Here is a 25,104-nt window from a genome sequence, read left to right as displayed (position 1 = left end):
TAGGGTACCATTAATGATATTACATTGTGCAGGAGGAGATAAATAGAAAAATTGTAAAACAAAACACAGTGGGAAAATAAAAAATAAGTTTGCCACTCAGTTGGCTTCAGCGTTGGAGGTCCCACTGCCGGAACCTTCTCCTAAAACACACTATGTCAACTTGGGATTTAAACTAATCAACAACCCTAAACTAATCAGCATTTAAACACAGTACTAACAACCTCGGTTCCACACATGGTGGCTGTAAACCTGGTTCACTCACCCTGGTTGCTTGCTTGCTTTTTTTTTTTTTTTTTTTTTCTCTCTCTCTCTCTCTCTCTGACACGCACACAAGCACATGAAACTTTAACTTCTCTTTTATAGCATGTGGCCAGGACAAAGTGATCATCAATAAGTGATCATCAATAAGTGACCATCAATAAATCAATTAACAACTTGTCACAGTCCACACCTGTCTTATTAGGGAGGGAATTCTTACCCCAGCTTGCCACGTTTCACAGAATTGTTTTCAAATCTCAAACTTTCTTTACAAAACTAAAGAAAACTAAATACCAAAAAGCTCTATACTGTAGTCACCGGCATCACTATGTTATTAAACACACCGAACAAAAATAACATAACAGGCAAATCACCCTTGAAGTCATGCTTGTTTGCTGAAATTATCAGAAGCTGTTTTGTTCAACACCAATTATCCAAGTATTGTAGAGATTTGTAAAATGAAATAACATCATAAAGGGTTCCCATCAATAAATTATTGTTAGACAGATTCTGCATCGTTAAGAACCCAAATCTTTTCATAAAGTATTTGTATATTAGATCAAAGAACTGTGAGTCACGAGATTTTGTGTATTTTAATTCCCTGCTCAATCAGTGACACAGGCCTCATTTAATGAACACTGGTGGATCTTAATATTCACTTGCAATAAAGTTCCAGATAAAAAAATAAAATATATCTCTCTCTCTAACAGTTTCTTAATTTAATATTATTTAGTAAATCAGCAGTTGAAACAATAAAGAGAAAAAGATACATTGTCTAACACTATTGACACCTTCCTATTTTTCCAATCCAAAAAGATAAAATTCTCATTGATATTTACGCTTTTTTGAAATGTGCATTATTTATGTACTATATCAATTTTGATCTAAACACACTCAGTTATATTGTGGAAACATCAGACAATAACAAAGCAAAATACATATTTCATTTTGCAGCCTATTTTTTTTGTATATATCTATATTTATTTAAAAAGGTTCATCAGTGTTACAAAAGAATCTTATAGATAATTGGAAATAGACAATTACAATTATCTTTTTTTTTTCTTATACAGTAATCCATCTTAAAGTAGACTAGAATATCTAGACAAGTGAATGCAATGCCTGGAGAGATTTGAGTAGCTGTGTTCTGAAATTCTGCCCACCAGGAAGGTTTGTACAGAACAGCACAGCTGAACAGAACAACTGCCAAGCTCCTGAACAGCCATCCCTAAAGAATAAAAAAACAAATCTGAAGTGTGTTGCTGCCCTCTATTGGGGAGTCAGAATCTCTTTGTTTAAAAGCCTACGGCCATGGTGAATATGTAAGCCTTAGAGAAATAAATAGAATAATGTATGGGTTAGACTATATTATCACACAATAATCTCAAGTTGGTTTTATGCTGCAATGCATTGGCGGAGCAGCCATGAGTGCATTACCAGCCCCAAACCAATACGAGACATGTGTTACTGTGTGATAATAATAGTTTGTGACCCATGTGTTATTTTATCTGTTTCTTAAAGTATACAGAAGTGAGTAACATTTAAAAACAAACCTCCACCATTATTGCTCTCCCAACAACAGCACAGCATAAGAGACGAGAGAACACATTCCAAATAAAGACACTGTTCAAAGTCTTCCCCAGTTTACTTTTCTACTGACAAGTTGAAATTTGAAAGCCATTTTCCTTTTTCAGTCTTTTCTCCAGGTATCTGGTGAGATTCTCCTGTGAGGTTTATATCAATAAGTGTTTTGTTCCTTGGACATTTATTTTCTTGCTCTTCTTAAATCATTCTGTTGTTGGTCTGAACTTTGCTTGCGCGTTCTCGTTGTTGTTTGGGTGAGTGTTCATGTCTTTATTTTAAATGTATTATTTCTTCTCTGTTGTACTGTGCGTGTTGTAGCGAGAGGGATAGTGGCGGTGGTTTGATTTTAAATGAAGTTGCTGACCAGGAAATGTTATGGCATAAGAACATTTTATGTGCATTAAAAAATTTATTTTTTGCCCATATCTGCTTATGTACATGAAGAATACAAAGATTTTTTTTTTCAATACTGTAAAGAGTTCTGTTTCCATGGCAACATTAAAATACCTCATCACGAAAAAAGAATTTCTTATTTAAATGAGGGATTAATCATCTTGATTTTCTTTTAAATTTAAGGGAAACTGATTTCCAAAGGTAATACTGCAATGCAATTTGTGATATTTCAGAAAATTACCCAGAATCTACCTGGCTTTGACCCAGGCAGTCTTCTTATCTTCAAACAATTTAAGTGTCACATTCATAAACAACACATTCGGAGAAGTGTTCCGGTTTAAAATGAATTGTATTTGAATTGTTCACACCAGGACAGCCCCTTTAAGATGCAGCTTGCGTTTTCAAGGAGGACCCAAAGAACAGGGGCTGTGCATCAATCAAACGTGCCACCATCATACAACAATAATAACATTGCGAGTATAACAGGTGATGTTGTGTGATGCACTGCTATTGTGGATTCTGTCCCCTGTTCGTGAGGTGGTGTGAGATTAAAAGGTTGATAACCACGAATGCATACAAGCCCGTGGGTGAGAGTCCCTGCAGACAGACTTCAGGTACTATTCAGTTGATTCAGGTGAGAGAAGATGGGAGAGAAAACAGTCGACTTTTATTTAGACAGTGATGAGTTGTGATGCATTGAAGTTCAGCAACCCTGCCAGTGAAATATACATTATGATAATTAGGGATTTGCTTAAACTTTCAGGTACTATACTTCATCTTAAGGTTCTATTGCTTTCTTCTTTAGAGAATATTTTCTGAAGATTAGTTGCAGATAGAAGCAGTTTGACGGTTCTTCTACAGTACAGAGAGTAGTTTCATGCTAGTTTTATACCATTCACTTTTCACAGCACAATTGGTTCTCTAGAGGTTAAAAGAATGTGACAAACATCCATACACGTGCCTCCACTATCCCCCCATTCACCCGGGATTTGGGTCCTCTGCAGGGGGCAATAAATCTGGAAGCAAAGGAATGACTCCATGGTTGTGCAGTCCTGATTCTACATATTTTGTAAGAACGTTTCTTTAGCCTTTGTCTGTATGGCCCACAGCATTTACTCCTGGTTGTGGAAACAGCCCCAGTCTTACTGAATGGAAGGGCATTGCTGGCACATAAACAGTAGAATGGGAATCAATACTGCAGAAAGGAACAAAGCACTGACAATCCAGTGATGTCATTGTTGCCATTAAGGAACTCCCCACTTACCAGCTAAGTGCTGGCAATGTGGACCTTTATATCAATGTATGATTTATACACTGGGTAAGTTTTGGTGGCACATAAAAATGCCTTTTTGCGAGTTGCTAATTTCTGATTGAATTCTAACATGTTTCTAAGTGCGTCCTTTCCAATTTGATCTCGCGCTCATTGACTGCTAGCTCTACAACGGAATCACTCCCAAATTCTTGTGCTGATAAGATTTTATATAGCCAGACCCCAAATTAACAAATTATTAGGAGAAATAATTATTCCCCAATATACCACTGATTCTGAAATCAATTTAGACGTAATTTATTTACACAATGTTTGCTAGACTTATGTTTCTACACAGAGAAACAGACAAAGATAAAGATCCATTGATCTTATTAAAGAAAGCTGCTTCTGTCCTCAGGAATCCCAAAGCAAATGTTAAAAGCCACAACAGTGCACCACCGAATTGAGTAATAAAATACCTACTTAGTGGATTCCCAGATCTTTCACATTATCCACATTAATATTTCATCAGAGCACAGACCAGGGATTCATTGGAATCATTCCTCACACAGTGTGAGGCTGGTAAGTGATGTTAAATGGTGTGGTTTTGCTATTGTACACAATTTTAGAGTGGTACGAAAGGTTTTTTGGCTGGATTAAGGTTATGAGAGGCCTAAGGCTAATAGGAGGGAAGGACCGAAGTATGTATTACATATTGCAAAAAATATTATATTGCAAAAAATAATATTATTAACATCAAACATTTAGTTATTTACCTATGTAAAATTAACAAATGTATTTGACTCAAGGTAAGTTCAAACATAAATCACTCACTACACTCATTTCTTCAAACAAATTTTTTTTCCTAGCTTTAGCTGTGGCAAAGTCATGAATGATGTCATTGTAATTCAAAGACCTGATGATTTCATTCTCAGTGCTCAAGAGGGACAAAGCACTGAGATGCTCTTGAGTCATGATGGATCGGGGGACATTTCTGTCCCTTTTTAGAAGAGAGAAGGAACGTTCTCTACTACAGTTACTGATCATTAGTGACAAATACAGCTGTAATGTTTCAACATTTGGGAAACATTCTATCACATTGAATTCAGTGATAACTCAGTACATACAAATTGATTTGCTTTCATTGTCTTTTCTCTCTATATCTGAGAAGGATGTGAATTCAACAAATTCTGTACGCAAAAGTAGTTTAAATAATCCAATTTTATGTAAAGGGTGATACAGGTATTATGCACACAGCTATGAAAATTCAATCCTGATTGTCTTGAAAATGATTAGTCCTACACAAACATTGTAAATATCGCAAATATTAAACTTTACAAGATGTACAACTTTTGTTCATAGCATTCTCTGGCGATTTAATTTTTAGAAAATTTTATTTTATTTTTTTAGATCATAAAAACTATTAAATGGTTTATAGCAATCGTTAACTTTTAACATAAAGATTAAAAAATATTAAAATAAAAGTAACAAAAACATGGAAATTTACCTTGCTTTCCAAAGAATCGATTCGTCTGGCCACAAGGTTCCAAAATTATGATTAACCTACGGTTAAATAAAATCTTTAGAATGTAAAATGTCTACACAATAAACTATAAATAAATAGCACTATATACAATGAAGCAAGCAAACACGATCGTTAAAAAAAAAGGTGTGAAAGGCTGGTGAAGGGATAGAGGCCCAGTGACAGACTGCAGTTCAAAAAAATGATACTTTTATTATAAATAAACACAAAATAAAAGGGCACAAGGGCGAAAACAAAGATATTTAAACACAAATAACAAAACAAGACTTACAAAAATAAGGTTTCCAGGCTGGGCGATGCCTTCACTGGATTAGAAAATAAAAAAAAAAAACCCACAAAACCAAAAACAACAAGCACAACCATCTGCTTGCTTCCTCAGCTCCCTCCTCTCCCTAATGGGAAGCTGAGGGCTCCTTTTATGTCAGGTGGCTGGGTGCTGATTGACCGGTAATTACTCTAATCAACCCCAGCCACCAGAACACAATTAACCCAGGCAGGTAGGGGAATTTAACCCCATCCCTGCCAATTTATACACACCTCCCCCCATGTACAAAGTACACAGGCCGCAATCGGCCAACTCCCCCCCCCCCCCCAAGATTCCAATTATGTCCCTTGGGTGGGCTGTTTCGGTGGGCGGTGGTGGGCGGGGTTGATGTCGGAGCCCCCAAGCCTTCTTTGAGGGGACCCCGGATCTCCAAGGAAGTATGGCAATGCTATCATGGGACCTGGACCCTCCAGCAGACGCAGTGTTGGCGGGCAGACAGTACCCCTGGACAGTGTGGGTGTGGCCTCCTTGGACTGTGTGAGTCCCCCTAGCAGTGCCCGACCCTCTGGTGGCATCGGACACTTTAGTAGCACTGGACCCTCCGGAGACGGCGGCCCGGCTCCCTCTGGTGGCGGAGGCGGGGACGGCGGTAGCAGACACTCGGTAGGCGACGGCGGCAGCGGACCCTCAGCAACCCTAGGAGACAAAAAGGAGACACCAGCAACCCCAGGCGATGTGGAGCAGCAGGCAATCCCAGGCGATGTGGAGCAGCAGGCAACCCCAGGCGATCCAATTGTGGCATCCCTGAGCGGAGTGGGCGTGGCATCCCTGGGCGGTGCAAGGCAGGCAACCTTGGGCGATGCAGGCGTGGCCAACAGTGCAGGAAGCTCTGGCCAGAGTGGCAGAGGCCAGACTTCCTCCTCACTGTCAGCCGGTGGAGGCAGTTCCAGCTCCTCCGGCTGCAATGGCTGCAGCCACCCCACCACCGGCAGTGGAGGCTGTGGCCATTCTAGTGGCCTCTGAGGCAGGGCTGGTACCTGCCGTAATGATCAGGTGTGCCTCCGCTGGGCTCCTCTCAGCAGCATATGTAGAGGCTGCTGTAGGGCATCAGCCTTCTCCCCTTCTGGCTCCCTGGTCCATGGATCCTCCCTCTCTGGCTTTGGGGACGGCGGTTCTTCCCTCTCTGGCTCTGGGGATGGCGGCTCCTCCCTCTCTGGCTCTCGGGACGGCAGCTCCTCCCCCTCATACTGCTTGGGGCAGATAGCCACCAAGTGTCCATACGCCCCACAGCCGGGGCACAACTCCGCTGCGAGGCTCTTCAAAAAAACCTCCCTCTCTGGCGCTAGAGTCAGCAGCAACAGCTTCTCTCCCTCTGGCGCTGGAGACGGCTCCTCTCCCTCTGGCTCTGGAGGCAAAACAAGCAGTTATTCTTCCTCTGCTGGTGGAAACTTGGGCGGTGGACGCTCTGCCTTCCTCTTCCCCTTTCCCTTTCTCTGCCTCATCCTCACCTTCCTCTCCTGGGCTAGTTCCTCCTCTCCCTCTTGATAGGGGCAGCGCACCACTGGGTGCCCAAACTCCCCACAGGCAAGACACCAACCTTGGTCCTCTAGAGCACCGGGGAACTCCTCCAGGTCCTCGAAGTCATCTCTCCAGCTCCAGCCTTCCATTTCTTTATTATTTTTTTTTTGTTTTATCTATTTATCTTTAAAAAAAAAAAGAATTGTCCCAAACAAAAAAAAAAAAACCCTGAGCTTCCTAGAGGCACTAAATCCCACTGCTGACACCAAGTGTGACAGGCTGGCGAGGGGACAGAGGCCCAGTGACAGACTGCAGTTCAAAAAAATGATACTTTTATTATAAATAAACACAAAATAAAAGGGCACATGGGCGAAAACAAAGATATTTAAACACAAATAACAAAACACAAAGCAAAACTTACAAAAATAAAGGTTTCCAGGCTGAACGATGCCTTCACTGGATTAGAAAATAAATAAAAAAAAACACAAAACCAAAAACAACAAGCACAACCAGCTGCTTGCTTCCTCAGCTCCCTCCTCTCCCTAATGGGAAGCTGAGGCCTCCTTTTATGTCAGGTGGCTGGGTGCTGATTGATCGTTAATTACTCTAATCAACCCCAGCCACCTGAACACAATAAACCCAGGCACGTAGGGGAATTTAACCCCATCCCTGCCAATTTATAAAGGGCAGAGCTCTGCTCTTCCACAAAAGGAAATAAAAACACAGACAGACTCAGGATTGAAACTGCTTGAAACATGGGTCGCTGCCGCTGAGACAGAGTGTTCAACTAGTGAAGGCTGAAGATGAGAGTGAGTAGTTTGCTAACTGACTACGAGGGTGCTACAATTCGTGTCGCTAATGTCGTCAATTTGTACAAAGCAATATCTAATGAGACAACAAATTTCTGATGGCCGTGCTACCGTCACTCAGCTAAAAGTGGGCCTACAAAATATGAGGGCCTATGGCTATACCCTTATTAGCCTATGGGTTAATCCGGCCCTGTATAGAGGTCTCAAATATGCAGTTTTTTTTTTTTTTTTTTTAAACACATTTTAGAAAGCAAAGATTTTCATTTTAAAACATGTTTTCTGGTACTACACTAAGTTACAGACATATCACTGTTTGCAAGCCATGTTTCTGGACTGTCTTGCACTTCCTGGGTCATTTCATCTGGAGCGTGGAATTGTCCCCACTCCATCATTTCTTTCCAGTGAATAACAAATCAGCTGCTTCCCCTATTTTCTATAACATGTTTCTTTAAAAACTGCATATTGGAGACTTACATAGCTAACAGAAGTGCAAAATGGATAACATTTATGGAATTATTTTGTCAACTACAATTCATCTAAAGTGCTGTCACTGATACTGGCGGAATGATGTATTGACCATTTTGAAGCTAACTGATGAACGTTTCAATTATCCACCACTTTGGTCTTTGAAAATAGTCATGGATTCTTAGATCATTGTATATTCTATCAAAAAGAAAGCTTTGGAATAATTAATGAATCCAACTAGCGGATAACTTCCCTCTGTGTTTTCTGTAGCTTTAGAAAATACTCAATTAGATGGAAAAACAGAGGTGCAGTAAAAGCGATCCAAATAATGATGTATAATGCTATCCTCCAGCACATCTCTTTTGAAAATAACCCCCATTGTCTGCTAATTAAAACACCACACTTGTAGGCTACTTGTACTGAATAGATTCTACACGTGTAAACTGTATAAGATTACATTTGTTTACAAGGCTGCATGGATTATTGATCTTTTTTGTCATTAATATTTATCAGCCATAAATTCCTTCATTTTAGCCATTGGGAATGGCATGCCAGTAGATCATAATTTGATAAGTCTCCACCCCCCTGAGTTAATACTTGGTGGAAGCATCTTTGGCAACAATTACAGCTGTGAGTCTGTTGGGATAGGTCTCTAAGAACTTTGCACACCTACATTTGGCAATATTCTTCTTTACAAAACTGTTCAAGCTCTGTCAAGTTCCTTTGGGAGCGTTGATGGACAGCAATCTTCAAGTCATGCCACAAATTTTCAATTGGATTTAGGTCGGGCTCTGACTGGGCCACTCAAGGACATTTACCTTTTTGTTCATTAGCCACTCCAGTGTAGCTTTAGCTGCTTGCTTTCGGTCGTTGTCATGCTGAAAGGTGAACTTCCGTCCCAGTTTCAGCTTTCTTGCAGCGGGCAGCAGGTTTTCCTCAAGGACTTCTTTGTACTTTGCTCCATTCATTTTCCCTTCTATCCTGACAAATGCCCCTGTGCCTGCCGATGAGAAACATCCCCATAATATGATGCTGCCACCACCATGCTTCACAGTAGGGATGGTGTTCTTTGGGTGCTGCGCTGTGTTGGGTTTTGTGCCAAACATAACGCTTTGCACTTAGGCCAAAAAGTTCAATTTTAGTTTTGTCAGACCACAAAACCTTTTGCCATATGGCTACAGAATCTCCTGAGTGTTTTTTTTTTGCATACTTCAAACGGGACTCAAGGTGGGTTTTCTTGAGTAATGGCTTCCTTCTTGCCACCCTACCATAGAGGCCACATTTGTAGAGTGTGTGGGATATTGTTGTCACATGCACACTTTGACCAGTCTTGGCCAGAAAAGCCTGTAGCTCTTGTAAAGTTGCCATTGGCCTCTTGGTGGCCTCTCTGATCAGTCTCCTTCTTGCTCGGTCATCCAGTTTGGAGGGACGGTCTGATCTAGGCAGGGTCTTGGTGGTGCCATACACTTTCCACTTCTTAATAATAGTCTTGACCGTGCTGCAAGGGATATTCAAGGCTTTGATATTTTGTGCCTTTCATCAACTTTGTCCCAGAGTTCTTTTGAAAGCACCTCGGTGCTCATGGTTGAGTCTTTACTTTGAAATGCACTACCCAGCAGAAACTGCCTACAGGAACTGCTAAATTTATTTTGAAATCATGTGAATCATGATCACTTAACTTTGTGTGTGATTTTGAAGGCGATTGGTTACACCTGAGCTAATTTAGGATTGTTATTACAAGTGGGGTGGACACTTATCCAACCAAGCTATTTTAGTTTTTATTTTTTTATTAATTTTCTACAAATTTCTAGAATATTTTTTTTTTTTTCACTTGGAAGTTGTGGGGTAGAATTTGTAAAATAAATGGAAAAAAAAAAAAAAAAAAAAAAAAAAAAACTATTTTAATTCCAGGCTATAAGGCAACAAAAAGTGACAATTTTGAAAGGGGGTGTAGACTTTCTATTGGCACTGCACACACACACACACACACACACACACACACATGTATAGGCACCGTAAGCTTATTGTACCATAATTCAAGGTCACTGTGAGGCGAGAGTGTATTAAATGGAATGTCCAGACAGTAATTTATGTGTACAGAAATAAAATAATTTATTTTTATTTTCTATACACAACAAAAGGATTAAATAACAAACGAAAAACAAAATGGTGTGAGGGAAGGAGTGCAGGGGTGGGATCCAAAACAAACTGTGATGACTCGTCTTTAATTTGTCTTCGTGGTGACCCATACATAAACAAAAAAAAGACAAAAGAAATGTTAGTGTTTCAAAAATCCCGCTGCACAAAACCAGACTCTCCCTCCACCCATTACTCCTCCTATTTTACTTTCGGACCAACCCCGAACACAGTAGTACGTTCCCTTTAGTATGTAATGTCCCGCCTCTGTAGTCAGTGGAACACCAATCCCCAACCGACACGTGTCCTTATCCTTCACTTGACTCCAGTGGCTGGAATTTACATACTCGTACTTCCGCCCCTCACCAAGGTGCCGCCCCTCAAAAAGATGACTTTTGCCATGGTCACGAGATCTTGGTAAGGGAAGTCCCGAGTTGGTTTGATGCCATCTACTGTCGGGAGGCTGAATCACAGACCGAAAACCCTTTGACTCATCACATATCCCACCCCTCAGAGTGGAGCCGAAGGAACACTCGGAAACCTCTAACCCTTCCCTTTTCCCTCCCTCCCGGGAAAAAAAATCAGCATTTTGATGTAACTTACCCGCACGATACCTTATTTGAAAGGCGAAGGGTTGGAGCGCCAGGTACCACCGCGTAATCCTAGCGTTTGAATCCTTCATCGTGTCTAACCACTTTAAAGAAGCGTGATCTGTGATGAGTACAAAGGGTCGTCCCAGAAGATAGTATTTTAAAGATTCCACTGCCCATTTCACTGCCAGGCATTCTTTCTCCACTACCGAATACCTCTGTTCTCTGGGCAGTAACTTCCGACTGATGTATAGTATCGGGTGTTCTACACCATCTCTCTCCTGGGACAGAACCGCCCCCAGACCAGTCTGCGATGCATCTGTCTGCAGGACGAACTCTCGGCTGAAATCCGGGCTTATTAATGCTGGGGCCTGACTCAAATTAGTTTTAATAGATTCAAAGGCTGTCTGACACTCTGCACTCCACTTAATTTTATTTGGAGCGTTCTTTTTAGTGAGATCAGTGAGAGGGGCGGCTATAGTGGAAAAGTGTGGAATAAAGCGGCGGTAATAACCAGCCAACCCTAACAGTGATCTCACCTGGGTTTTCGTGGTAGGTACCGGTGAATCCAACAAAGCCTGGACTTTTGAAACCAACGGTTTCACTCTACCCTTACCCATTATGAAACCTAAATATTTAGTTTCTTCTTTTCCAATAGCGCACTTTGCCATGTTCGCTGTGAGCCCCGCCCTCCTCAGAGACTGTAAGACGGCTTCTAATCTAGTCAAATGTTCTCTCCAGGAAGAACTATAAATGACTACATCATCGATATACGCAGCTGCATACTCTCGATGAGGTTGTAAAACCCTGTCCATTAGTCTCTGAAAAGTAGCAGGCGCTCCATGAAGTCCGAACGGCATAGTACAAAATTGAAAAAGACCCTCTGGGGTTGAAAATGCCGTTTTCTCACGAGAGGCTTTCGTTAATGGAATTTGCCAATATCCTTTCGTCAGATCCAGAGTTGAAATAAACCGAGCTTGCCCCAGTTTGTCTAAGAGTTCATCTACTCGAGGCATGGGATATGCATCAAACTTGGAGATAGCATTCACCCTCCTAAAATCGATACATAATCGTAGTGACCCATCTGGCTTGTCTATTGGTACTATTGGGCTACACCACTCACTTCGGGAAGGTTCAATTACCCCAAGTTTCAACATACACTCCACCTCCCTTCGAACAGAATCTCTCCGACTCTCTGGAATGCGATACGGTCTCTGTCTAACTCTTAGACCTGGCGGAGTGATAATAGCATGTTCGATCAAATGCGTTCTTCCAGGCACGTTAGAAAACACATCACTGAACATTTTAATTAGATTGCTTACCTCTTCACGCTGATCAGGAGTTAATTGTTCCCCCATCGGGACCTCAATTGCTGACTCTGACTCAATTGAGGGTCCAAAATCCTCTCCCTCCTGTACAGGAGATATAAAATGGACTTCCCGTTCTTTCCACGGTTTCAGGAGATTAACATGATAAATTTGACTTTCTTTCCGACGCCCAGGCTGTCGGATCTCATAATTGACTTTACCAATTGCTCGAATAACCTGAAAGGGACCCTGCCATTTAGCAAACAACTTAGATTCCGATGAGGGCAACAATAACAACACTTTATCTCCAGGTCGAAAGTTCCGAATTCTTGCATTTTTATTGTAGCTTTGTTGCTGCTTCTGCTGTGCCGCTTTGAGATTGTCATGTGCCAATCGACCGACTAATTCTAAGCGATCGCGTAACTGCAACACGTATTTTACTACATTTTTAGACTCCTTTGACTGTTCTTCCCAGCCTTCTCTTATGAGATCCAAGATACCCCGCGGCTGCCGACCGTACAAGAGCTCAAACGGGGAAAACCCCGTTGAGGATTGTGGTACCTCGCGAACTGCAAAGAGCAAGTAGGGAAGCAGTTTAGCCCAATTGCGTTTTTCTTGATCTACAAAGCGGCGCAACATATTTTTCAAAGTCTGATTAAATCGTTCAACAAGCCCATCCGTTTGAGGATGAAAAACTGAGGTTCTAATTGAACGGATTTTCAATAATTTATATAGTTGCTGAATACAGTCTGACATAAAATTAGTGCCCTGATCAGTGAGAATTTCTTTCGGGATTCCCACCCTAGAGAATATTTTTACCAATTCATTCGCTACAGCTACTGCATTCATAGAGCGTAAGGGAACAGCTTCTGGATATCTCGTTGCGTAGTCCACTACTACTAAAATATACCGATATCCTGACTCTGTTCCCTCCAGAGGGCCTACTAAATCTACACCAATCCTTTCAAACGGTACCCCAATAATTGGAAGTGGAACCAGAGGTGCGGGGCGAACTGACTTAGGGGCAGCTAATTGACATTCAGGACACTCCGATACATACTTCCGCACCAGACCATAAACCCCAGGCCAAAAAAACCGGGCCAGAATTCGTTCCTGAGTCTTTTCAGTTCCCAAATGACCTGAAAATGGAATGTCATGCGCCAATCTCATGACTTCTGACTGAAAAGGCCTAGGAACCAATAACTGTTTTACGAGCTGTCCCGTCCCGGGAGCCCGGGTTATTCTATATAATAAGTGCCCAGATACAGAAAAATGCGGAAATACCACCGGTTGTCCTTCCTGCATATCCTTCCCCTCGATATATCTAACCTGTTTCCAAGCATACTGTAACGTGGGATCATTTTGTTGTTCATATCCCAAGTCAATATCTCGGTCCCAATGGTTAGGTACACAGAGAGGAGTGTCTTTTATTACATGACCTTCCACCTCAGTAACCTCGCAGCCCCGGTTACACTGAATACCTACTCCCTTTCCTTGCCGTTTCAGCGATTGGTTTACTTTTGTGTCAGACCCCTCCCCTTGTCGTCTCAGAGTTCCCTCATATTTTTCCACCCGACGCTCTCTTTTTGTTTTTCTTGGGCGGATTTTAGGGTTAAACAGGTCGGATTGCAACGGAAAAATCTCGCCAATTGTTTTCTCCTGTTGCTTTAATTGTCCCCTGGTAGAAACTAAGACCATTTCCCGACCTAAAATACGATCAAAAAACGGCCAGTCTCTTCCCAGGAGAACAGGGTATGGTAAACATTGCGCTACAGCCACTTTAACGCAAGCTGAATAATCACCTACAATAAGTCTAACTTTAGTGGTGGGATAAACCCGAGTTTCTCCATGAATACAGGAGATAGCCACTTTACCCTGTGGCTCCCAGGCTACCCCATCCAAGAGAGCTTGCCGAATCAATGTTTGTGCACACCCAGAGTCCGCAAATGCGTAAGTACTCTTTCCCCCGACCTGTACTCTTAACTGATAAGGGCCCTCCCGACATTCCCCAGTGTTCCTACCTGTTACTGCTGACCAGGATCTTGTCGCCAGGTCCACCTTTATTACTGGACAATTCCTGGCAATGTGTCCAGGCTCATTACATTGGTAGCACACTTGGTTAGGAGGCATCAACGGAGTTAATCTGTCCTGCGAGTCCGCGACCGGCAGGTTAGGGGGATTCTCTCTCGCCCAGGATGGGGCTAACCTCGACCTCCATGGTCTGAAGGTCCGGTTACCCCCTCTGGGCTTCATTGGTTGGTTGGTCCGAGTTAGTTTAGGGGCAGGAGTGGGGTCTGACCCGGCACCTTCGTTTGCGTCTTCGTAGGCCTCCGCCAGGAGGAGGGCATCCTCGAGAGTGGTAGGTCGATTCCTCTTAATCCACTCTCGATTCCCTGGCGGTAGTATAGACGCAAACTGTTCTATAACTATTTTCTGCACCAGTTCTTGGGGTGTATGTTCTTCTGGCCGCAGCCACCGGGTGCACTGATCTAAAAGATATTGTCCCGCAACCCGGGGCCGCATCCCCTTGGACAGCTGGTATTCCCGAAAACGGCGCCGGTATGTTTCCTCCGTGATCCCGAGGCGTGAGAGAATGGCTTCTTTAACTTTAACATAGTCCCCTGCATTCGTGGCCGTCAGGGCTCGATATGCTGCCTGAGCTTCCCCTGTCAGGCAGGGTGCCAATTTCATGGCCCAGTGTTCCCTAGGCCACTCTGCAGCCTCTGCCACTCTCTCAAACGTAATCAAGAAAGCCTCGGGATCATCTTCCGAGGTCATCTTCTGAAGATTAGGCTGAGCTGCAAACATCCGGGCAACCGCTCTCTCTGATGTTGATATTGATAGTTTTTCTACCAGCTGTCCCAAGAACTGGGCGAGCTGTTCCTGGTGCCGTGTCTCTCTCTCCTCTCGCTTCTCCTCCTGCTCCCTAAACATTGTCAAAACTGTAGCTGGATCCATTTTCACTTCTGACACCACGTGTGAGGCGAGAGTGTATTAAATGGAATGTCCAGACAGTAATTTATGTGTACAGAAATAAAATAATTTATTTTTATTTTCTATACACAACAAAAGGATTAAATAACAAACGAAAAACAAAATGGTGTGAGGGAAGGAGTGCAGGGGTGGGATCCAAAACAAACTGTGATGACTCGTCTTTAATTTGTCTTCGTGGTGACCCATACATAAACAAAAAAAAGACAAAAGAAATGTTAGTGTTTCAAAAATCCCGCTGCACAAAACCAGACTCTCCCTCCACCCGTTACTCCTCCTATTTTACTTTCGGACCAACCCCGAACACAGTAGTACGTTCCCTTTAGTATGTAATGTCCCGCCTCTGTAGTCAGTGGAACACCAATCCCCAACCGACACGTGTCCTTATCCTTCACTTGACTCCAGTGGCTGGAATTTACATACTCGTACTTCCGCCCCTCACCAAGGTGCCGCCCCTCAAAAGATGACTTTTGCCATGGTCACGAGATCTTGGTAAGGGAAGTCCCGAGTTGGTTTGATGCCATCTACTGTCGGGAGGCTGAATCACAGACCGAAAACCCTTTGACTCATCACAGTCACATATTAAGGACAAGCATTAAGTAAACGTTAACTACTTTTTAATAAAATGAAACAAAATACCTAATTTCTAGTAATTTAATATATTTAAGTATTTATAGTAAAACAAACACAGTTATTTAATTTTAATTGTTCGTTCATTCCTCCCTCTGGAATTCCCAGGGAATTAAATAGACCCTAACTGTGTGACTCACCCTGCACACCACGCAGCTGAGTATTTACCAGGCTTAATAGGGGACAAGCTGAAGGCAATTAAAATGGCAGCTGATTTGTTATTTGAAACACACACCTTGTTTTTACAATACTAATTGCTAGTTTGTTTTTACTAGACTAATTTCTTAAATAATTGTTGGCGCTCAAAACTAGTCACAGAAGTCAACATACCGGTATCACTTTTGAACATTAAATCATCTATGTAGATCCTTGCATACTATTCTGTGGTCAAATGGGGGTATAGAATGACATGAACATAAAACATAAGTGCTTAAATGTACTTTCAGTGTTATTATTATAGTCTCATTGTTATTGTACAACACTGTGGTGAAAAAAACATTCAGTCTACATGCCTTACTTTTAGTGAGTACTAAACTTTATTCAGTACATAACAACAGAATAACAGAAAAAGAAACTGCTCAGTTATTACTCAGCTGGGTTGGCTGTAATGTTTGTGTAATAATCAGTTATTCGTGAAACTGAACCAGTTAATTCTGCCACCACCCAAATGCAAAATGTTTATCAAATGGCAACAAGTGTGTTTTTTTTTAAAATGTATGGTTCTTAGTGGTTGTGCATAGATAAGCCTGTTGCTTCTATCAATTTCTGATTGAATGTTCCTAAATGTGACCATTCCAGTTAGCTGGCCACTACTGGTATAAAGAAATCAATACCAAATTGTAGTGGTAATCTGTATGATTTTACATGGCCAGGTCCCAAATTAACTGTCTGATTGGGTTACTGAGGAGCAATACTTATTCCCCTAAGATACCAGTGATTCTGTAATCAGTTTATATGCAATATATTTAGGGCTACAAAATGTCTGATGGACTTACATGTTTAATGATCTATTTTTCTTGAATCAAACAGGCATTTAAAGGTCAAACACACTTGCTGGAATTCTTACAGTAGTCTGGGTGGTGATCTGAAGAGATAGAAGAGAAGTTGAAGGGCCATGAAAGGAATCTAAATATGGTATAAAATAAAAAAGCACACAGCTTTCCAATGTGTTAGGATATTTGAGTTATACCGTATATATTGTTTATTTGACTGTAGAAAAGATCATTCTGGTCACAGGGGCATGTATCCCTGTATCCTAACAGCAGTGTTTGATACATTGACAGCAATGGTGAAGCTAGAAATGCATGAAAAAATATGACAAAAAAAAAAAAAAAAAAAAACCTTTCTAAACGGTTTTAATCAAAGTGCTTTCAAATTGGCACAATATAAAATAAACAAATAGGAACATTGTAAATAAAAAATAAAAAAATAAAAATGTATATTTTTTTTAGTAGTTTATCTTTTCAACACAAGCTAAAATATAACATTTCAAAATAGATTTTATGTATTCATTAATAATTAATGTCAATGTAAATACAAGCCTAAATATTTTGATTTATTCTAATTTAATAAAAAGGCACTTAGTAATATCTCCCAGAGAACTTTTGAGAAAAAAAATGCAGCAACTAGACCCTACATTCTGCTGTAATCATTACAGTACTATCTGCCCAGAATAACTTATAGGTAGTCGTTTACCCCCAAGTGATAACGGTAGCTAGCAAGTGAGTGGCACGAGAGGCAGCGCTTTTTTACAGTTAAAATCACGGTCATGTATGGTGGCTGAGAGGTGCAAAAATAGTTTTTGCATGTGTTCCCATGACAAATGTTTAATGAAGCCTCTAATCACACAAACACCGTACTATTTCAATTTAATTGAAATAGTCGCGGGACACATAACAACACACCTCTGACTAAAATACAAAATAAAATAACTCCCTCGCTATAATGCACATATAGTGAAGCAAAAATGTAACTTTCCTTGAATTAACCGTGCATAAAGCACCATGTAATCAACGCTATATTTTTTATAAACAAAATTTTAAAATTTAAAAAAGGTAACATTCCCACTCGTGGATCACTTTAATGATCAGTTTTTAAACTATAACTAGCCTGGCTAAACAGCGGTCTGGAGTTTAATTCGAAATGACAGACAAGCAAACCACGTATGAGAAGGAGAGCGGGTCGGGAGAGGGGAAGCGGGAATGGGCTCGTCCATGGTTCGGCTGCCACAGAAGGGCTGAAGAGAAGCTGAAGCATCTCGTCTCTCGGAGAACTCTCGCAGCAAAAAAGTAAATATATTAGGAAAGATAACCATTTAATAGGCCTACTATTTATTTAGTTATAAAATGAATGCTGAATAAGATGTCTGTGTTATAAAGTGCCAGCGCAGCTTTTCTTCAGTTCAGATACTGTATCAAAAGGAAGAGACACAAACGGAAGTTAGACTGAGAAGTTGTTTATAGTTTGAACAACACCGGTACTGTATTTACTGTAGAAATATTGCATAAATCACTAGTATAGGGAATTGGGGGATATGCTGTTGGAACGTTATAGCTGAGGTGCGTTATATCCGAGAGCCTTAGAGCGAGGGAGCACTGTATGCTTAATAAATGTTATTTACCGTGGCTACATCTGAGTTATTTCAAACACGATATCTCAGTATGACCTGTATTTGCTAGATTTTTAAAAGTCATCATATCATAAATGTGGTTTTGTAAATATCTAAATAAACTCACTGTGACAGAGACAGAATGATTCTTGGTGTTAAATCACCCTCCCGACCTACCAGGACACAGTGTAAAGGGAACAGAGTGCCCTGCTCTGGATGGCCTGACAATTCCCAGGGTTAGGTGGAAGTTGGCCATATAGAAAGAGGGCTCAACTGCGGTACATTAACCCTTTGTGGTCCATTTATTCAGTGCCTGTCAGGCGCATCGGGTCCAATTTATTTTCACACGCACTGTTTAAAAGTATTTTTTTCAGAGTAAAACAGGTTTTAAAGGCACTGCAGATCAACAGGACACTCAGTACTGCATCTTCAGCCCCATCCTACTGTATTTATGACATACCTCTTAGTCATGCATGCTGATAAATCATCTCCTGATCACTTGTTTTATCACCAAACTCCTCAATAATGTCATTATTTTATTATCTCAAAAAGCTCCTCAACGGACAAAAATTCAAAGGGCGTAATAATAGGAGCATGCTATAGACCGCCAGATTCAGATGGTGAGCAATATAATCTGTTATACAATGACATTAGAAATGCGTGTAGCAAAGGAGAAGCCATACTAATGGGGGATTTCAACTTCCCCCATATAAAATGGGAAAACCCGATGGGTAGCACGAAGGATGACATTGAAATGGTGGAAATGACAAATGACTGCTTCCTAACACAATTTGTCAAGGCACCGACTAGAGGGGAGGCATGCCTTGATTTAGTCTTTTCAAATAACGAAGACAGAATAACTAAAACAGAGGTCAGAGAACCACTGGCAAACTCAGACCACAACATGGTCTTATTTGAAGGGTTTTTTAAAACCCCAAAAGTAATGACTAAAGCTAAGTTTACAATTTTAGAAAAGCAAACTATGAAGGTATGAAACAGAGACTAACAGAAGTAGATTGGAGTAAAGTAGAGAAATCACCTACAGAAGAAGTATGGTTGTTCTTCAAAAATGTAGTACTAGAGGCGCAAAACAATTACATCCCTAAAGTAGACAAATCTAAATGTAAAACTAAATTGCCAAAATGGTTTAATAGATCAATTAAAAAAAATATTCAGCGAAAAAAGGCACTTTATAGAGCGTTAAAAAAGGACCAAAAAGAAAGTACGCAGAAAGAGTACACGGAACTGCACACAAGTCAAAAAGGAAGTTAGAAAGGCCAAGAGAGAAATAGAAATGAACATTGCTAAGGGAGCTAAAACCAATTCCAAAATGTTTTTCCAATATTACAACAGCAAGAGAACATTCAAAGAGGAGGTTAAATGTTTAAGAGATACAAATGGCAAAATCGTAGATGAAGAAAAAAAAAATAGCAAATATATTAAATGATTACTTTTCACAAGTTTTTACAAAGGAAGATACTGACAACATGCCCCACATGTCATCCAGTTCCTATCCAGTTTTAAATAACTTTAGCATAACTGAGGCAGAAGTGTTAAAGGGACTAGGAGCTCTTAAAATAAACAAATCCCCTGGGCCGGATGAGATCCTCCCAGTAGTACTCAAAGAAATGAAAGAAGTAATTTACAAACCGCTAACCAAAATCATGCAGCAGTCTCTTGACACAGGGGCGGTACCGACAGACTGGAAAATTGCAAACGTAATACCGATCCACAAAAAGGGAAACAAAACTGAACCAGGTAAATACAGACCAGTAAGCCTGACTTCTATTATATGCAAACTTATGGAAACTATAATAAGATCCAAAATGAAACATTACCTTTATAGTAACAGGGTCCTGGGAGACAGTCAACATGGTTTTAGGAAAGGGAGATTGCGTCTAACTAACTTGCTTGATTTTTTGGAGGATGCAACATCAGGTAATGGATAATTGCAAAGCATATGACATGGTTTATTTAGAGTTCCAGAAAGCTTTTGACAAAGTCCCGCATAAAAGATTAATTCTCAAACTGAACGCAGTTGGAATTCAAGGAAACACATGTACATGGATTAGGGAGTAGTTAACATGTAGAAAACAGAAAGTACTGATTAGAAGAAAAACCTCAGAATGGAGTGTGGTAACCAGTGGTGTATCACAGGGATCAGTATTAGGTCCTCTACTATTCCTAATCTACATTAATGATTTAGATTCTGGTATAGTAAGCAAACTTGTTAAATTTGCAAACGACACAAAAGTAGGAGGAGTGGCAAACACTATTGTAGCAGCAAAGGTTATTCAAAATGATCTAGACAAGATTCAGAACTGGGCAGACACATGGCAAATGACATTTAATAGAGAAAAGTGTAAGGTACTGCACGCAGGAAATACAAATGTACATTAGAAATATCATATGGGAGATACTGAAATTGGAGAAGGAATCTATGAAAAAGACCTAGGAGTTTTTGTTGACTCAGAAATGTCTTCCTCTAGACAATGTGGGGAAGCTATAAAAAAGGCTAACAAAATGCTCGGATACATTGTGAAAAGTGTTGAATTTAAATCAAGGGAAGTAATGTTAAAACTGTACAATGCACTAGTAAGACCTCATCTTGAATATTGTGTTCAGTTCTGGTCACCTCACTATAAAAAAGATATTGCTGCTCTAGAAAGAGTGCAAAGAAGAGCGACCAGAATTTTTCTGGGCTTAAAAGGCATGTCATATGCAGACAGGCTAAAAGAATTTAATCTGTTCAGTCTTGAACAAAGAAGACTATGTGGCGACCTAATTCAAGCATTCCAAATTCTAAAAGGTATTGACAGTGTCGAACCAAAGGACTTTTTCAGCCTGAAAAAAGAAACAAGGACCAGGGGTCACAAATGGAGATTAGACAAAGGGGCATTCAGAACAGAAAATAGGAGGCACTTTTTTACACAGAGAATTGTGAGGGTCTGGAATCAACTCCCCAGTAATGTTGTTGAAGCTGACATCCTGGGATCCTTCAAGAAGCTGCTTGATGAAATTCTGGGATCAATAAGCTACTAACAACCAAACGAGCAAGATGGGCCAAATGGCCTCCTCTCGTTTGTAAACTTTCTTACGTTCTTATGTAAATGTTTATGGTATTCTTTGAGTGCTGGAAGCAGAAGCAGCTGTCTTGTTTATTTATGTCTGTGTTATCTCTGTGGTGCAGGGGCTATGTGTATTGCTCAAATCTGCCCCCCTTTCTTTTCAGCTTCTCTCGGCTCTATTGGTCTCACTCGGCCATTAAAAGGTTTTCTCGTATTTTTCCGGAGACCTGTGCTTGATGTTTTTTTGATGATGTCAGAACGGAAAGGGAAAATTGTAATGTCTAACCTGGTCCGACATAGGACCACAAAGGGTTAAGTCATTGCCCCAGAGGGAAAACGATGTGGCAACCGCGGATTGGAGGAGAAACAGGTACACTTGCTAACCAAGGAGGCATGACTGAAGGTACAAATAGGGGACGTAGCTAGGTGATCTGTTCCTTTGTTTATGGTTAAGAGTGAGTGTTTAGTGTTTGTTTGTTTTGTCAAGTTTAATTGTACTGTTTGTTATGTGTTAGACGGCTAATACAATCCAGAACTGTCACTACAGGCCAGCACAAAACCGGACAACACTTCACCACTGTGCTCAAGTAAATTATATTTCACCACGAGCACTACAGCACTCACTCTGAACTCTGTAACCGTGTTTGTGTTCTGTGTGTGTTTAAATACTGTGTTTATTATTTCGGGACTGAACCCTGTGTTATTTAACTGTGCATTACACATCGTTGTGTATTGTCAGTCCTCCATTATTATTTACTGTTGCCATCAGACTTTGGATTACAATTAAACCACCATTTCACCAGTACTTTGTTGTCTGTCATTGTCATGAGAACTGCAACCCACATTGCCACACTCACTCACAGTTAAAATATATGACACGCTTTTCGATTCTACATTTCATTGGTGGTCACCCCTAGATTTTGTAATAGTTTTTATAGTTTCTAAAATGTTTTTTTTTCTTTTTTGTCCATTCAGTGAAGTGTACTCCATTTTAAAATGTTATTTGTTTGTCCTACAGATGAGTACAGTTTTCATGGTAATTATCATTGGTATCACCTAGCATTATACAAGCTAACAGGACAGTAGCAAAGCCTACTGAAACAATATGGAAGAGCTTCTAGAATCTGCTAAATCAAGATTCAGCAGCCTTCTAACTAGAAGTGCTTTGTGAAACAGGACCCTGAAAACAATGCATGCTGTTTCAATGAAGAAGCCCAGTAATACATTACTACAGCAATTTGTATTATTATAGAGTGCTTTATTACAGTATTTTGTGAACTTGTTAAAAAATCAATTATAAATTGGACTACTTGAATTTAAACTTACTGATATGAGCAGAGAATAGAACAAATGGGGTTTCTATTATTCTTATTATAAAAGAAGGCTGATATAAAAAAGCTATCAAACACAATGCTGCCCTCTCGTGTCATATAAAGGTATACCATTTTTTTTTTTTTTTTTTTTTTTTTTTTTTTACTATGTGAACATTTTTCAATGCAATTGTAATTGAAAAGGTGGAGGAGACTTTGTTTTTAATCTGATCTGTGTGTTTTATAAGCACATTAACACACTAAAGTTCCATAATCCACAGACCTAAGCTGTTTAGTGGCACTCGATTTTGTTTGTACTGCTTACTGCTTCTGATCGTGCATCTGTTTGTTTAGCTTTCCACACTTTGAATGGACAGAACCCCATGTATCCTGCCGCAACATTGATTAACTCCCTGTGTTGCAGGTTTTAGGATCCTGCTCAAAGTCTGGTGTGCAGGAAACGGGAATTTAAATATAAATGCATAGGGTTTACAAATGTGCACACTTCTCTCAGCCACATAGCATTCATGCTATTTTGCTTCCAATGTACTGCTTTATGTAACCATGTGAGACTCATTCTCTGCTTAATTGGCTAATATGTGTTCATTATCACTCGCAGCGCATATAAACTGGAGTCAGGAAAATCATTCATTTTGCCGCAAACCGGGGTTGCTAGCTGACTGCAAAGTGAGTTTTACCTGAGTGGAAGGTACCTTCCCATGTCTTAGTACGATGTTTATTTTATTTTTAAAACTATTGCCCGCTATTGTAACAAATTATGATGTTAGTATTTGTATGTTGAACGGTGCAGGACGTTGCCATTATTGCTGCATTTCAAGGTAATGTCAACCCACATTGTATACAGGTGTTTGTAGGGTAAGCCTAGTGCTGCTTGAGGCAATACTATATTAAATACTACTGTGTGAAATACTACATTGTGTGTATAGCAGTAAAGTTGTAGGGTGAGTAAAACTCCCCGAGGTAATCTGTTTTAATGATAGTGCTGCTGACATTATTAGTAATTCTTATTTTTTTATATTTGCAGACGGAACAATTGTCAGCCTGTTTCTTTTATCATTTCTTTTTTGTTGTATTGGTATATGCGAGGAGTGAGTATTCTTTACTATTTGCCACACGGCGACCGATGGTTAGGTTTTGTTTTTATTCACGGTTGATTATTTTGATTTTTTAACTTGGGTTGTATTTTATTTTGTATCATGTTTGGTTTGCACATTTTCAATTTTTTTGTTTTGGAGTTATTATTTATTTTTTTTAGTTCTAATTTGCAATGCTAACCCGTTTGCCTTGTGGCACTTGATACCCAACCACTACAAACTTAGTTTTTGCGGCACTTGAGACTAAACTATTACAACTCCATCTCCTAGAATCCAGGCTGTTTGGGTGACCTCTGGTGGCCTATCCCATTACTACATCTGTGAAATTCTTGTATAATCTGCAATATTAATTTTGTTTTTAATCTTTTTTAAATAATTTCTCTACAATAAATTGTTACTCCATTTTTGAATCTGGATTGTCTCTGCTTATTTTCATTTAATTGGAAGGGGTCTGCGTTTGGGGAACCTGGCCTTGTTCACTATTAGTATGTTTCTAAAACTATTTCTTTGGGCAAAATTCCCAAGGTAGAGTAGTCAAACAAAGTAGCAATTATATAATAGGCACATCGCCACACTTAGTAATTAATTAATCACTTCCTTAAAACCTTTGTAAGTTTAACTCTCCAAGATTCATAACGAAAAACCACTTAGATATGCTCCAACAAAGGCACTTTGCTTCAACATTCAAATCTGTGTCATCTGCTGTATGCAGACAACATTGATGTGCTGGTCCAGTTAATTACTGCTGGTAAAGGGCACATTGGGTCTGTGCATTTGATTAGACTACTGTACAACTTTGTATGTAGTGTTTTGTGTTTTTCACTAGTTAGAGAAATGAGAATAATAAATCCCGAAATGTATTTATTACAGCCTAACTAATAACACTTATCTGGGAACTGTCCCATTTCTTTTCAGTATAGGAATATTGTACATAGCAATTCCAGCCAGGATCGGCACACTATTTCATGTATGGATAGAGAGTATGTAAAAAGTGGATTTGTCAGGCATGTTTAAAGTTATTTAAATTGCAAATTAATAAAAAAAAGAAAGTACGTTGCCAACTTTCATTATTGTCTTTATGTAGCCTAGAGTGCTGCAAGCACTTATTTTTTTTTTTTTTTTTTAATAAAAGCAGAAGTAAAACAAATGTCACAACCACACAAAATAGACACTGTACAATGCAAGTACAATGCACATATACCTAACATTACCTTTTTTATTTGTTAACAAGGAAACGGGTGTTTATTCAATTTTAAAGAGTTATGAGA

This window comes from Polyodon spathula, chromosome 19, assembly GCF_017654505.1.
Source record: "Polyodon spathula isolate WHYD16114869_AA chromosome 19, ASM1765450v1, whole genome shotgun sequence".
NCBI lineage: Eukaryota > Metazoa > Chordata > Actinopteri > Acipenseriformes > Polyodontidae > Polyodon > Polyodon spathula.
This window is presented reverse-complemented; position numbering follows the sequence as displayed.